The sequence below is a fragment of the Zonotrichia leucophrys genome, chromosome 8, assembly GCF_028769735.1.
Source record: "Zonotrichia leucophrys gambelii isolate GWCS_2022_RI chromosome 8, RI_Zleu_2.0, whole genome shotgun sequence".
NCBI lineage: Eukaryota > Metazoa > Chordata > Aves > Passeriformes > Passerellidae > Zonotrichia > Zonotrichia leucophrys.
In genome coordinates this window covers 8,123,303-8,139,537 of record NC_088178.1, presented here as the reverse complement: position 1 = coordinate 8,139,537, position 16,235 = coordinate 8,123,303, and the positions used below count along the sequence as shown (strand labels likewise).

Below are 16,235 nucleotides of genomic sequence, written 5' to 3'. Positions count from 1 at the left end.
ACCAACCCAGAACTTCCCACAACTATGGAATTTCTATCCCACAATTAGAGGTATTTTTAAACCTCAGTGAGATCAAAGAGAGAGACAATATGAGTGAACAGGTACAAAAGTGAAAGCAACTGCATCTGTCACAGCTTTTCCTGACAGCCAGGAAACATTCTCTCCCAGGAATGCTGTTTCCAATAAGCAGGCAAAACTTTTGTTCAAATCAAAGGAGAAGTCTTTTATCTAGGGGTGGATACTAAGTGGAATAGCTGGTTTCTAAGACAAAAAACTTTATCCACATCCAAAGGCCAAGTGCAGTATTTGGGTTCATTTCAAGTGCCACCATGCTGTGATGACAAGGCTCCTGTTCCATTTTCCACTTGCTAGTTCTTCTCCAGTTTTATATTCCCCTTCAGCTCTCCCAGCATTTATATCCCAGTTTGGAATACACAAGCAGCAAGGCTCAGCCTAGAGCACTTAGACCCTTAGGAAGGCAATGTGCACACAGTGGCTTACAAATGCAAAGTAAATTATTTCACATCTCCTTGCAGCAAAAAGCAAACAGACATCAAATAGTGCACTGGGGAGCATCATGAGAATGTTTTTCTTGGTCACAGTCTGTACATACAACTTCAGGAATTAGTTTGACACCAACACATCTCATCTTAACACACTGGATAAGAGACACATGTCCCACAGCCCAAGAAGCAAGTGAAATAGATATTACTACTTAAAAATCATTCAACTTTTATGGCCACTGGTATAGTGCACACTAAGTACAGCCATATTACTCAATAGCTTCAAAGCTGCTTTTGTCATGTCATTGTTTTGAAGCATGCAAAACCCCAAAATTTTTTATCCATAGCTACACATTCTTTAGAGGAGCTCGCTTTCCTTTCTGCAGAGATACATCAAACATGAGAAAAAAAGGAAACTAAGACTTACCTGTATCACCTACTCATATTTGTACTCCTAATTAATTACTCTTTATTTTTTTTTTTTTAATAAGGTTCTCAGTGAGTAAAATAAGCATACAATGAGCTGGTTGGTTTTGTGCAAAAGAGCAGCCTGAAAGTTGTTGGCAATAGAATGTGTAAGTTACAAACAGGGGAGGTGAGCAATGCCTGCAGAGATAACTGCTAGTCAGAGCCATCCCCTACCCTAAAACAAACTGGTTCCACATCTCATTGACAGGAGGAGTCATGAGGAAAGCTGAGCTCTGGAGGGGTACAGAGGGCCAGCCAAGATCTAGGGCACATCAGGCAAAACTGCACCTCCAAGTTCAGGTCACTCTGCTGCTGTACCTCAAACATAACATTTTTTAGGAGATTAAAACACCCACTTTTATTCCCCAATAGTCTTTGGAATGCACAATTCGGCTCCAGGACTGCAGAGCAAATTTCACCCAGCAATGTTCGCACAGCACAGGAATTGAAGGAGCTGGGGAGAGCTGCAGCCACCTTCAGCTCCCCTCAGGACCATTTCACTCTCCCTACCAGGGAGAGCTGCAGCCACCTTCAGCTCCCCTCAGGACCATTTCACTCTCCCTACCAAGGAGAGCTGCAGCCACCTTCAGCTCCCCTCAGGACCATTTCACTCTCCCTACCAAGGAGAGCTGCAGCCACCTTCAGCTCCCCTCAGGACCATTTCACTCTCCCTGCCAGGGAGAGCTGCAGCCACCTTCAGCTCCCCTCAGGACCATTTCACTCTCCCTACCAGAAACTGGGTTCTCCCAGGCAGAACTGCACAACAAACCAAAAAGTCAATTGAAGATAACAGAGCTGCTCAAGGGAAATCTAAAAATCATCCAGCTTTGTCAGGAAGAACAAAGATAGGCACTGAATCATCAGACACTGCTAATAACTGTAATGATAGCCCCAGTTTGGAAAACTCATTATCTTTCCCTCTGACATGCCAATTTTGTTGATTTCCTGGCTATCTACCTGGACCTACTCACTGAAGTAGCAGCAAATCTGTACCATTTATAAATACAAACACATAAATATATGTCTACTTTAACTTCCTCTGAAGTAATTTTTCATTGTAACTAGCTTTACAACAGCAATTCAATTTGTTTAATAGTGCCTGTGAGTTAATCAAAAGCTCAGTGATTACATAATTAGTAATTAAAACCACCTTGGAATAATCACATTTAAAATACATCTAGGACAATAAAAAGTTAGAACAGGTCTGTGAATTTACACTTTGGCTGTAAAATAGAGAAAAATTAATCTTTTTTCAACTTTTAGAAGATTGTTTTAAATGTCCTTAAAGGTAACACAGCATGACTAAGACAACTTGAGACATGAACAACTACATGCAAGAAGAAGTGGCTCTGCTGACTGGGGAACTGTGTCTAGAACCTCAACTTTATGCTTCTTTCCTCAGCACTTCAGCTGAGACATAGAAATAAGCCACAGAAATAAGCAAAGCTGCTTCTTTCATACATTTAAAAAAGATTATGGGTTGGGGATTTCTTGCATGCATTAAGGAATTAAATACATTCTGTCCCAGCAAATGTAATGTTACTGGAACACCTTCAAAGTAGTTGTTGGGTATCTTGCTCTAAATTTAAAATTCTGCATATAACTAAAGAAATTACAGAGAGGTTTTTAAGTGACCTGTCATTTCAATATGAGAAAGGTATCAATGCCATTTAGAATTTCTTACCAAGAGGAAATTTCCACTAACATTACTGTATTTTTTCTCAACTACCACCAAGAATTATATTAAAAGAAAAAACCATCTCAAGATATAAACAGCCATAACTGCAAACAAAGTGTTTCCTTAGTATTTCCTTTTATTCAAACAATTATAACTCCAGAATGAGAATGCCTTGATTAAAAGTTTCAGCTGGACAGTACATTTCTTCAAGAGCAACTAATTCAATATCCAGGTAATGTGATTAATATTTAAACCTATGTTGGGCACTTTTCCAGGACTCCTCACCACTGTTCTAGTCTGTTGTACTCTAGATGGTTGTGCAGCAGCTAATAAATACCAACAGCTGGCAGCAGCATCAATGGTAGTGACTAACTCATGTCAAGAGGGCAGTATTTAGTTTCTATAATCCAGGAATTAGTGAAGTTAAATAAAGTTGGGGAATTGCTCAGGTTTTCCAACCCTAGACTTCTGTTTTTAACTCTACACCGCTTTCAAGACATATTAAAAATAAATACACACATATTTTTAAAATCCCTCCAAGGCAAGTATTATCTAGCAATCTAAACTTGTGCCCTGAAGTTCATAGTTGTTATTTTGCTTTGTGAAAGGACAAAAATGCAGACAGACTCACTTCTTTATCATTAGAGATGATGTACTTCCAAAAATTAGCAGCCTACCAGCCAAGTAAAGCTGGCTCTGAAAGCATGATGAGTGATTCCAGTAGGATGGTCTGGACTTAATCAAGCTGCACATGAGACCTTCCCAAAGTTGTGGACTTTGATGTTTTATTGGTTTTTGTCTTTAAGGCCTACAACCCAATTTCCTCAGTTGCCTGATGAAAAGATAACCAGAGGGAGAAGTTTCACAAAACAAGGTTTTGGCAGCTTTGCCAGAGTAAGAAATTGTCTTTTCTTATCTGCAGTTACAGATTCTGCAGCACTCTGCCACCTCATCTTGTGCCAATAAAATTGTTTGTAAGGCTGAATTGAGAAACACACCAGGGTCTGGACAAAATAAAAAGAAAAGAGCCTATTCTTTATCCACATGGGTACCCTGATTCAGTCCCTGCCAGATCTGCAGAAAACATTTGTTTAGTACACCTGTAAAACATTGTAGAGCAGAGGCAGCAACAAACAGGCAAGAACAGGAACTCTGTGAGCCAGAACTGCTCTGTGACAAACAGCTCCCCTTGCCAGGGCCAACCAGAGAGGAGCTGTGCAAGAAACAATGAAAAGGGGTTTTGCTAAATTCTTCTTCTTTAATTAGAACAGAATGAAGGGAAACTAATGGTCAGTGTTGGGAGGCTTCACAAGCCTGCAAAGAATTCCTCTTAATGGTTGGTCCTTACCAGGGTTAAAATCAATCTTTATAACATAATACTTTCATAATCAGTTCTCACAGAAATGTTTCCTTACCCAACAGAAAACCATAAACTTTACTCCCTAAACAGGGACACACATTAAGCACAGACAAACAGCTATTACTGCCCCACAGCAAAGGTTTTGGGCTGACCTAGGACTGGCAATGGCAAGCACAGTACAACACATTACCAATGAAAGGATGACCAAAGGACATCCAGCTGCTAATTTCAAGCTGCTGGGCAGCCAGGGACAGAAGGACACATTTTTTTTGTCACCTGTGGAAAAAATAATTTGGTATAGCCAAATATATACGTCCAGATTTTTTCCTGATGTCTTCACAATTCCCTATCATTAGTGATCAGACTTTTTTAAACTGTGTCAGAAGACAATAGCAGGAGCAGTGAAGCAAGAGAGGGCACAGAAAGAGACAGCGGCTGATCCAGCCAAAAAAGCAAGCTGCACTTTTAAACAGAACGTTCTGCTGCCAATTCCTTTCCTCTGCATCAAAACATATTTCTGAGAGAGCTTTAAAGTTTTGTTAGCTAGAGCACGTTGTCATTCCAAAGGAGAATTTTTCATTTTTCCAAGTGGAGGGAGTTGAGCACAGATAATGAATCTGCTGCACTGAACAGCTCTGAGCAAGTCTAGTGCCTCTCACCGAGTGCCTGCCTCTGAGTTAATGCATTAATGCAGGGCTGGGGGCAAGAGAGCTGCACTGGCTGTGCTGTGGGAAGGGAGAGCTCAGACCAGAGCAAATCTCTGCTCTGCTGGGCTGCCTTTGCTTGTGCACAACAAGGAAAGTGGTAACAGCCTCCATCTGCTCATGCAAAGCATGAAGGCAGATGAACCCAGTGAGCAGCACTGGGGACTTGCTGAGCAGCCCGAGCAGGACAGGCAGAGAAGGTGAACTGGGCTTAGGAGGAGCAGGAGGGCTCAACCACAGTGCAGCAAAGGCAGCACATGGAATCACAGGACGCAGCAAAACCAGGGAGAACACAACGTCATTCCCCTGTTTTCTCACTGAAGTACAAATACGTGTCAGCAGGGGGAATGGAGGAGGGTGTGCTCGTCTCCTCAGAAGCATCTCGTAAAAAGAAACAGAATCAACAAACAGAATCAGCTACCTCCGAAACCAGACAGGCAGATTAGGGGCAGAATGGGAAAGACTAAAGAATTAGCTAAGAACTGTCCCAAGACAAACTACACAGAGAGGGGTCCAGCTTCACTCATCTCCCACTTTGGCTCCCAGACTTGCAAAATTCAGCAAATTTCATCTCTTTTTCTGGGGGATAAAAAGCTGCAGACCAAGTTAAATATGAATTCATGTTTCCTCACTCCCTTTTTTCCACAGGTCTTCACATATCCCCTTGATAGCAGCCCACAGCAGCAATTCCATGACACTGAAATTATGTCCATATTGGAAGAATGAATAAAGGTGGAGGGAAATTCACAGAAGCAGATTGAAAAGACAGCCTTCAAGCACAAGCTGCTACTAAAAGAAAAAAAAGTTATCCTAATGGCTGCATAGAGCATTTTTTGCACTGGAACTGCACACATCTGTCTGGAAGCAATCATACAGAGCTCAGCTAGAGGAGAAAATGAAATGCTGCTCCCTCATGCATTGATTATAGCATTCATATCTGCAGAGACAAAAATCTGACATGAAAGAGAATCCCCAGCCCTATCGTGGCTCTACAGATGGAATAACAACAGCCTTTCAGAAGGCTCAGTTTTCTTTGCAGATTTTGAAATAAACCCCCTCTGCCTGGGAAGAAGCCTCTGTTGAATACATGTTCCGAATCTGTAGTTTACTGTCAGAGTTTTTAGGCCTCCTGTTAGACAATGGTGAATCTCATAGCTAGAGGACCACTCCTGGCATTAACAACACACTCAGTAAAAACAAACACAAAAAACCCCAACCAAACAAAACAAAACTTACTCAGGAATGTGAAAAGATTTCACAGGGCAAAGAAAACTGAGGTTGGCATAAATGCATTACTTACACTAAAACCAAACTATAATGGTCTTTATGTGCCACCTAATGTATACATCTTTTATGTTATTCCTAATGTATACATCTATTTTTCTCCACTTTTTGCTGGATAACATTGCTACACATACTGCACATCATAAAATTAGGACATTCTTCATAAGAGCACCACAAACACAGCTAGAGCAGCTCACCAATCAACCAGGAAATAAGCTGCAACACCTACTAACGTCTTGGAAGTCAAACTGTCAATATTTTCCCTGTAAATATCAGGTCTAAAGTCAACCCAAAACTAGAAGGTGAAATATTAGAGCCCTCATATCAGTTCCACAACTTACTTCTGTATTTCCCCCCCTCTCTTCCTTAAAACCAAAATTTGTCTCATCATGGCACAGTCACCAGCCATGGGCACTGGTTCCTACAGGAACAGCTTTTTATACTGAACTGGAAACTGCTGGGAAGGAAAGGAGATGCCAGCATCTGGACAATCAGCCTGGAATCTCCAAATTATTTCAAATAAACTCAAATTATGTTTGCCTGACTCCTAATAATTTCTGTACTTGGACATAGCCAAGAGCCAATTTTTCTGACAGGAAATCATTTGGTTGCTACATATTACTCAAATTAGGTGATCTAATGATAACCTCTGGCCTTTAAAAGCAAGTCTTGGAAAGATATTTGACTATTGTTATTGACATTTTGGTAGAGTGTTGAAACAGGAAGCTTTAGCTTAAAAATTAATTTTCCAGTTGCAAGACTGGTAAAGAAAGGATTATCTTCCTTTTTTCAAAATACCAGAATTTATGCAGAGGCAGAATATTAAATGGGAAACTTTTAATAGGAAAAGAGAAAAGCAGCTGCAGATTTTATGGAAAAGCAGCTTTTTCAAGTAATATCTTGGACAAACGAAAATATTTTTCCTTCATAATTAAAGACACACAAAAGTACAAATGCAGGAGTGTAAAGGACAGATTTAAACTACCAGCAGTCACATACCTAGTTACAATTGCCCAAATAATCCCTCAAGGAGGTGATAAAAGAAGCTTTTTAATTAAAATTAAACAGACAATATAGCTGCAAATATTCACAAATTTTATTTTGTAGGTTAAGGCATATTAACTGTTGGGAAAACATATTTTGGTTTTAATTGCCAGAAGAGGATGTGTGTTATTACACAATGCAAGGGTCACTAAAATCAAGATGCATCACCTTTTGCTGAATTTTTCACTGTTCCTCTCTCCAAAATTCAACTTATCAAGCATTTAGCAATTAAGGGCAGTACCTTTCGCATTTTAGCTAACAGTCAAATAAAAGTGGGCTTTTTTCCCTCTGGACACAAGCTGGAAAGTGATTCCTCAAAACAGCTTTTCAGCTTTTTCTTCCAAATTTACAAACACTAGCATTTTTGTGAATGCATTCTGTTACTTAGAGCAGCATAAATTTACACGGTTCTACTCACATGCTGTGCTGTTTGCTAAAATTTATATTAGATCTAACAATTAAATTCTCTGTGCATCCACTCCCATGCAGTCACAAAATGCCCAAGCAGCACTTAGCAGCTTGGCCATGGCAGTGATTAAACACCAGAGATGGCACTGGAGCTATAAATAGCCAACTGTGCTGGTTGTGGAATTGGTCTCCTCCATCACCTTGGTTAATTACAGTTAATTACGTTTGGGGGCATAGTGCTGGGTACCTTGGCAGCATCATCTCCTGCCCAAGTGTGGACAGCAGCAATAGTTACTAACTACAGCACTGCATCAATCCTTGCTGATTCATAAGCACTGTGCGTTCCCTCACAGATTCACATTAAAAAGACATACATACAAAATTACCCTCAAAAAAGGGCTAAGATTTAATAGCACACCACCACCCTTTTATATTATTTGGCTGAAGTCTGTGGCTACAACACCCAGGCATCAAACTCTCTGTAAGGTTCTGATTGAGTTCATACCAAAGAAAGATCCTGCTACACATCCGATGAGTAAGTGATAAACATTTGTCCTCATAAGGTTTTGCCTGTATCACTACAAGCTTTCATTGTCACAGCCTCCCAAAGGTCTCTTTTACAGAGACTAAATCCATCTGGTCCCCTGTTTGGAGACTGCTATGGAACAGGGAGCAGCTGTCCAAACAGCCATCCCAGTCTGAATGTCATGATGGTTCTTGCAGCAAAAATAAGACACAGAAGCTTGGCTCCCCAGCCTAGAGTTGAGGGGAGCCGTGAGAGGCATATGCCAGTTTTTATGCCATCATAACAAACTAAATTCCTAAACTTGACAATTTCTTGTTTAAATGTTCATTTGGGAAAAGCCCAAACAATGATGTGTGCACAAAATAATCACTGAGTGACAACTGATACTTCAGGACACTGCCCTGTGCTGGGACTGCAATCTCTCATAGTCATTCACTCTGGGCTGCAAACTAGGGATTAATGCACATTGCACCTCTGCAGTCAGCATTGAACACAGCCAGGTTCTGCACCATGCCTTGGCACTGGCCTTAGCAGGAGCACATAAAGACCTTCCAGGAGCCCTTTCAGGTTTCTTAGAGATGGCATTCACCTAGTGAGCATCCCTCTACCCTAACATGAGCCACATTCCAGCTGCAAGCACCACTACAAACCTGAGATGCATTCCCAGCAGTGATTGCTCATCCAAACTGAGTACACCATGCTGCAGCTCTGTAGGCTGCTGCAATTTCTCAGCTCCTTAAAAATTTAAATTCTGACTCACTCAAGATGATGCTTATAGGCCTTATCTAATAATGGCAGAAATATTAACAATATGTTTCAAAGAGACAGGTAAGCTTCATTTTATTTCTCAACATTTTATAGCTAAGATCATGAGTGTTCAACAGCAGGACTGCACTGTGTGTTTTTGTGCATCCTCCATAATGCACATCTTTGTTCTGACATATTTTCCATAAATGCAGAGCAGCCATATTTCTAGTAGCCCATAAAGTTATTATTGCTTTATTTCAATTAAAGTGTGCATATGTTTGCTTTGGCAAACTGAATTTGATAAAAACACATCCCATCTTTGAAATTAAGCAGCAGAACACCAATGAAAAATCCATCAACACTTAACTAGTGAGTACTCCCAGTTCTGCCAGAAACAGATATTAAGCACAATAAAAGTGCTGCAACTCACTATATCCATACTAGATTTTCTGTACAAACATTATTTCCAACATTTCTCCAACATGCAGAGCTATGACCCAATTAATTGCACATAATTAAACAGAATTACAAAAATGGTGCAGCTGCTGACTACAAACACAAAGAGCCCTCAGGGGATGAAAAAGTTTAAAAAGAACCTTAATCTGTTCAGACAACACAAACTTTATGCCAATGAAAATATCATTAGAAGCAGCTGATGTAATCTATAGGCTGGGCAGTGATAATGCACACTGAAGGGTTTCCTCTAGAACTCCCCATCTGTAGGATGGGATTGCACACAGGGCTGTTCCCATTGCTGCAGCCCTGACACTCAGCCGAGGCCTTCCCTGCTTATCACAGCAGTGAGGAACTGGGGGTGCTCAGGAAACCGGGAGGGGACCCAGCTGGGACAGGAGACCCAGGGGACATTGCACACTGCCCAGCATCACACCAGCATGGACAGGTGACCCAGGGGACATTGCACACTGCCCAGCATCACACCAGCATGGACAGGTGACCCAGGGGACATTGCACACTGCCCAGCATCACACCAGCATGGACAGGTGACCCAGGGGACATTGCACACTGCCCAGCATCACACCAGCATGGACAGGCGACCCAGGGGACATTGCATACTGCCCAGCATCACACCAGCATGGACAGGTGACCATTCCACACTGCCCAGCATCAGGCCAGCATGGACAGGTGACCATTCCACACTGCCCAGCATCACACCAGCATGGACAGGTGACCCATTCCACAATGCCCAGCATCAGGCCTGCATGGAAATCTGGGGAGGAAGGACCAGGGATGCTCAGAGTGATGATGGGTGTTTGTCTTCCCAAGTCACTGTTGGGCATGGTGGAGCCCTGCTTCCCTGGGGACATGGAGTGGGTTCCTGATTTTGCTTTGCTTGTGGGCACAGCTTTTGTTTTACCCACTAAACTGTTTTTATCTACATCTGCCACTTGTCTCACCTCTCCAGCTGTGTCCCCTGTCCCACATGGCTGCAGGGTGGGCTGCCATGGGGCAGAAGTGAGGGGCTGTGTGGGGCTCAGCTGCCAGTGGGGTGGGGCCACAGCAGCCCTTAAACATTTTGCTGTGAGCCATCAGTCAGACAGACTGACAGGCAGAAAGCAGTTTAACCTGAGTCTGAATTCCTACAGACTGTTCTCACAAACAGCACTCACACATGTCCCAGCTGGCAACACCACAGACAAGATACCTTGCAAAGGATCACCTACAGAATTATCCTGCAGTTTTGGCTAGGCCTGCATGCAGAAGCTGTTTTTACAATCACTTCAATGACATCAGTGAAAAAACACAAGGCTTTGAAAAGGGCAATAAAGACAAATATCATTTAATGTCTGCCAGTAAGAAGCTAACACAAATATTAAGACTTCAGCTGAGCTAACTAAAAATTTCCTGTGTATTTAAGAATTTTTAAGGCTCCTGCAGATCAGGAAAGAGAGCCCACATAGTGCATTTCTCAGTAGTGCACTTGTGCCATGAAAAGGAAATCACACATGGTAGTAACTTTAATCAGGCATTCAATTTCCTGAAATCTTCAGAAAATAAACAACCATTTTTGCTTAGAAATTAAGCACTAGAAAATAGAACAAAACCAATGAAACCTGACACCACAGTGACTATTTATGCAGACATAAGCAGGAGCAGTCTAGAAAATGAATACTCTAATATAGACACAATACCAAAAATTACAATTTATTCCCATCTGCCCAACAGGAAAAAAAAAAGGAAGTGGTGACAAGCACTGGCAAAGCTGAATTATGATTTAGACTAATGTTGCAGGTAGGCATAAAAGTTAACAGATTCATTAACATCATTTTGTACACTAATGACTGGAATAAAATAATAATAAAGCAAGTGAGAACAAAGCTCCTATTTTTCCTGAGACAGGAAAGCAAAATAACTTCTGCCTCTGATTGGTTTTGCTCTTGGAAAAAAAAAAAATCAGAAGTTCTTGTATTAGTCAGTCTTACTTGGTTTAAGTTAAGTTTAAGGAACTGATCAGAGTTTTTTAAGAAAATACTGTACTGCCCCCAGATGAACACACTGGAGCAGATGGACAAAACAATTATTCAGAGGGAAAAAGCAAGCAACAAAAAAGGCCTAAAGGAAAATTTGAGGTGAAAGAGAGACACATGTAGGCAGCCATCCTATTTCCTCATGTGTCTTGTGATTCTCTGAATGAAATGAGATTTTAAAAAAATTGCCTACCGCTTCCAAGCACAAATATTTTTCATAGTTTTTAAGGTACAGTAACACAAAGTTGAACACAAGGCAGGTACAGATAGTGAAAACACTACTTTGGTTTAAGAAAATAATCGGTAATTTGTCAGGAGTCATTATTAATTTCTCAAGTGAGACTTAATCATTGATATCATTTACACATTTGGCTAGCATACAGTCTAGGTACAATCAGTCTTAAATGCCTTAATTTCCACATGTGCACGTATCTTTTGTGTACTGGAAAAGCACAGATCATTCCTGGTAAATAAGTACAATTCACAGTCTCACAGCTGAAAGTATTTTAAATAATAGACACAAAAAAAATGTTTAAAAGGCAGCACAAAATCATCCATTTATTTTCTGCTTTACTCACATTAAGTGGTCAAGTGGAACTTTCACAGGAGCCAAATTCACTTCACAGCATCAGTGATTGTTTTGCAACTGATTCCTCAAAATAATTTTATTTATAAAACAGAAAGTGGAGATCAAATAATTCTGCTCAGAGCCATCCTTTCACCTTCATTGTGAATCATTAGAAAAATCCTCTCTCATACCCTGGATTTGCCCACTTCCCAGAAGTTAAAGAAACAGTTTAAAAAGTAGAAAATACCTTTTCCCCCCCATCATATTTAAAATGCAGCTATGCATATATTTCTTTATATCAATACTGCATGTACCTGGGTGGGGTGGAGGATTCCCCCAAAAAGGAAAACAATGACCTCTGGAAAAATGTAGGAATCATTGGTATACCAAATATGATACATAGAAATGGTAGCAATTGTTAAAGCTCAGAATCTGGGAGACTCAGGTTACCTGATGACCCTTCTGTCTCAATGCATTTTACAAATAAATGCAAATAACACATCTGCAAACTCAAGGCACATTTGAAATTTTGGAAGTTAGCAAGGTGCAGAACACAAGGTAAGACACATGAACACACGACTTAGGTCAAGAGAAATTTGATATCCACTTTTAAAAAGCTATAAACCTGAAATAAAAAATAGGAAAAGCTATTTTTTTCTAAAACATCCACTAGCAACCAGGTTGATTTACACAGCCACGTTCTTTCTCTCAGCTCAGACAGCATCCAGGTGACAGCAGTAAAGGCTGTCTAGCAGTCAATGGCTTTACTGCTTTAATTCCGACTGAAATTCAGCCTTATGGTCCCAACACCTGCAGGAGCCATTCTGAGGGAGGAAAGAAATGTTTTGGCTATATGCTACTTTAGTTTGTCTTTCAAAACAAGTACCAACACAAATCCAATGCTCAACTTCAACAAGATAAAGATGTTTAAAAACCCCAAACAAACAAATACCCGACATTTGATTTAAAAAGATACTGAGTTACAACGGCTCATACTAACAAAGCCTGCTTTGCAGAACAGAACGGAACAAATACACTAAAACCCTTGCAATATGAAAGCAACAAGTTTGAAAGGAGTCACCAGATAAAACAAATAAAATAAGAAAATCCAGACAGGAGTGTATTGACAACAAGCATCTTTTTTTTTAAGAATAAACACAACAGAGTTCCAAGGAGGACGCTCCTTGCACCCCCCGGGCCCATCACGGGGAGCTCCCACACCCTCAGTTTCACACGCCCAGGAGATACCCATGAGACACCATCCATTCTTCTTGCCTTCCTTGCAAAAGGAGGAATTACAAAAACTTCCACTTGCCTATTCTTATTTTGAAAGGGAGAAAACTGAACTCCCGCTATTTCGAGTATTACGTACGAAATTTGGGGATTCTGCTTTGTTTCTCTAAGTGCGTCAGAGGTGAGGGCAGCACCGGCATCCCCTCACCTGCTGCTGCTGCGGGCCCTGAGGGCTCGGACCCTCCGGGCGCACCGGGCTCCAAAACTGGCAAAGCTTAAAAAACTTCAAAAACTTGCAAACCTCATTAAAAAAATTTGCAAAACTTACAAAAATCTCCAGCACGCCCAGAAACACGATGGGAATTTACACCTCACTCACCCCCAGGAGCGATGCTGGCGGGCACCTGAGGCTCGGCGGGTGCGCAGGTGAGCCCACCCGGCCGGCGGCTGCAGCCGGAGGACGAGCAGGAGGATGAGGAGCCCGCGGGGCTGCCGGGTCCCCAACACGGGCACAGCGCCTGGAGGGTGCCTGTGAGCCCCTTCGCGCTGCCCGGGATCCAGCCCAAAGCCGTGCTGGGGCGGGAGATGCCCGGCTGGGCGGGGTGAATCCTGCCGCGGTCCCTCGCAGGTGTGCGGGGCACTGATGAGCGGAGCCGCCGCAGCTGTGCCCGCACCGCCCGGCCTGCCCCAGCTGGGCCTGACCTCCGACTGCCCACCAAACACGGGCCAGGCTGCGACAGAGCCCTGCACCTTTCAAATAACGTCTTAGATAAAGCTGGAAAAGTTCCTGTGAGGCACCTGGCTAGGCACCTGGCTAGAACTTTCGTGAAAATGAGAATGCACGCATGGAAAAGCTTATCCAGCTTCAACAGCTCTGGAACTGGACCATAAAAACAAACTTTGTTTGGTTCTCAGCGGTAGAAGAAAGCTGCAAAGATAATTTGAAAGGAAGCCTCTTAATGACTCTAATCATCCCTGACAGATACTAGGAGTTTTAATTACTATTTAGCAAGATCATAAAATAGTTATTACTATGCTGTAGCAACAGTATGAAAAAGTGTAACTGATATTCTCTGGCTTTTTTTCCCAAAGACTTCATTACATTTAAGTGGATCTCCTCAGCATGATTTTTTGGCACAAAGACAGCATGGATAATTATGAATTGCTGTCATAACATACCTGAAATCTACAAAAAGCATCTGTTGTGCAAGTGCTCCTAATTTAACAGGACACATATTTACTCAGGAAAGACTGGTTGTAATCAGTTTCCAATATTGCTAATTATGCAATGAAACCTTTTTTTGAACCCACTGGTGTTTTGTCTTTGCCTTCCGTGGAAATGCATTTCACTGATAGTATTGGAAATAATTTGAACTCTGAGCAGTGACGCTGTAGTTGGGCAGCTGGAAAAGCACCTACAACCTGTATCTCCTTCAGAGCTGTTGTTTCATTTGAGCACCACAAGACAATTAAAAAAAATCCATTTGGTAACAAGAAGTAACAAAACAATACCTGCCTTTTAAATAAACTGATGTACAGTCTTGAGGAGTTTTCTTTAATTACAGGACTAATTTTGCCCCATCAGGGAATGTATCCAAAATGTTACATGAACTTTCATGGGCTGTTTCTGTGTGGCTTTACTGTCATGAGGCAGGAGGGGACTGTCACCCTCGTCCCCAGAATGCTTGTCAGCTTTACACTGCCACCAGAGGAACTTTTCTCCAGAAATTTACTGAGCCAGCAGAGTTGAGCTGGAGGCACTTGAATTATCCCATTTCCCATAAAGAGCAGGGAGCTTCACAGAGAAGCCTGACTGTTGAAACACCCAATATTTGCCCAGCACTAAGCACTGTTAAACACAGGCATCATGTGCTGGGTCAGTTTCACCTGCACTTCAGTCTTTTAACATTTGCCAGTGTCCCCATCCTCACCTCATGTCTTCCTCTTCTATGTGAATAAATAAATGTTTCCCTTTCCAGTGTGTTTTAATAGCTTGCTAAAAACTTTCTATAAAAAGAAATAATTGATGTTCCATTCTTAAAATAAATTGTGATGGATGGAAATGAGATGAGCAATTATATCTGACATTAACAAATAAATCTGCATGATATTCACTTGGAGCTTATATAATTTTTACAATGTTACATCAAATTATTCAGCAAAATTTCAGACTTAAATGAGTGTAATGGAAGTATAGCTATAAAACTCTTAAACCTAGCACTTAGGGAATGGATTACACTTCAACTTAAATTCTTATTCCTATGTAAAACTGAAATACATCAAAGAAATAGAAGTATTGGTGGTTTGGATTTTTTTTTCCTTTTACCCTGCCTTAAATAATATAATGTAGTATTTCTGAAAATCTTGTTTTAACACCATGATGCTCCCAAGAAATGGCAAAACTATCACAAGAAGAAAGCAGCAAAGTCACACCTCCATAACAATATACTTCAATAGAGACTTCAGATGAATCTGCCATTTCCTGAGTGAAGCAGATAAAAGGAAGAGTTAACAAAGCTGAGAGAAACTTGGAATTTTTGTTCTGTGGACAATTCCAAGTTAGGACAAAGGAAGAAAATTATTCCAAAGACAGAAAATTATCTATGGTAACTAAGAGAAGTGTGGATTTTTTCGCCCCAAAAGGCAAAAACTTTTAATACTGATAAACGTAACTTTTTCTCTTATAGGGGTTGATACCTTCGAAATCACTTGTAAAGAAGGTAAAATCATGTAAGCACATTCAAAGCACTCTGAGTGTCAAAAGAAGGAACCTCTGGATTAATTATTAAATTCAGTCCTGGAGCCCAAAACCACACACTTTGAGATAACACTAAAACACCATATCTTGTTTATCCTACCAACTGAGGAAATCTGTTTTATTTCACAAAATGTGGATGAGAATTTTAAAGTCGTTATTTAAGAATAGAACTGTGTATAAGATCTGATTTATCAGTAGGTCTTATAAACAAAGGGACAAACAATAGCAGATGGTATACAATACTTCAGAGGAAAAACAAAGAGGATGCTAAGCCTCTAAAACTGGGGCAGAAATTTATTTCAGATACTTCTATGGAAGCATTTTAATGCTTTTATAAATTCTGTGGCTTTGTTCCATATATTCCTTGTGCAACTCTCCTCTTCAAAATGTACTTCAAAGTCAGCTGGTGTCAGTACATGAGAGGCTTTTTTTTTAATAAGTCTTTTTTCCTCCATGTGCTTTAGCTCA

General features: G+C 41.0%; 1 long non-coding RNA gene across 2 annotated transcripts in view; it reads right to left on the bottom strand.

Moving 5' to 3' along the window:
* Positions 1–13,581, bottom strand: part of LOC135451232 (uncharacterized) — a 69,644-nt gene extending 56,063 nt beyond the window's left edge. For both annotated transcript variants that reach the window (XR_010441245.1, XR_010441246.1), the window contains exon 1: positions 13,389–13,581. This is a non-coding gene — a long non-coding RNA (uncharacterized LOC135451232). The remainder of the gene's footprint in view (positions 1–13,388) is intronic.
* Positions 13,582–16,235: the final 2,654 nt, after the last annotated feature.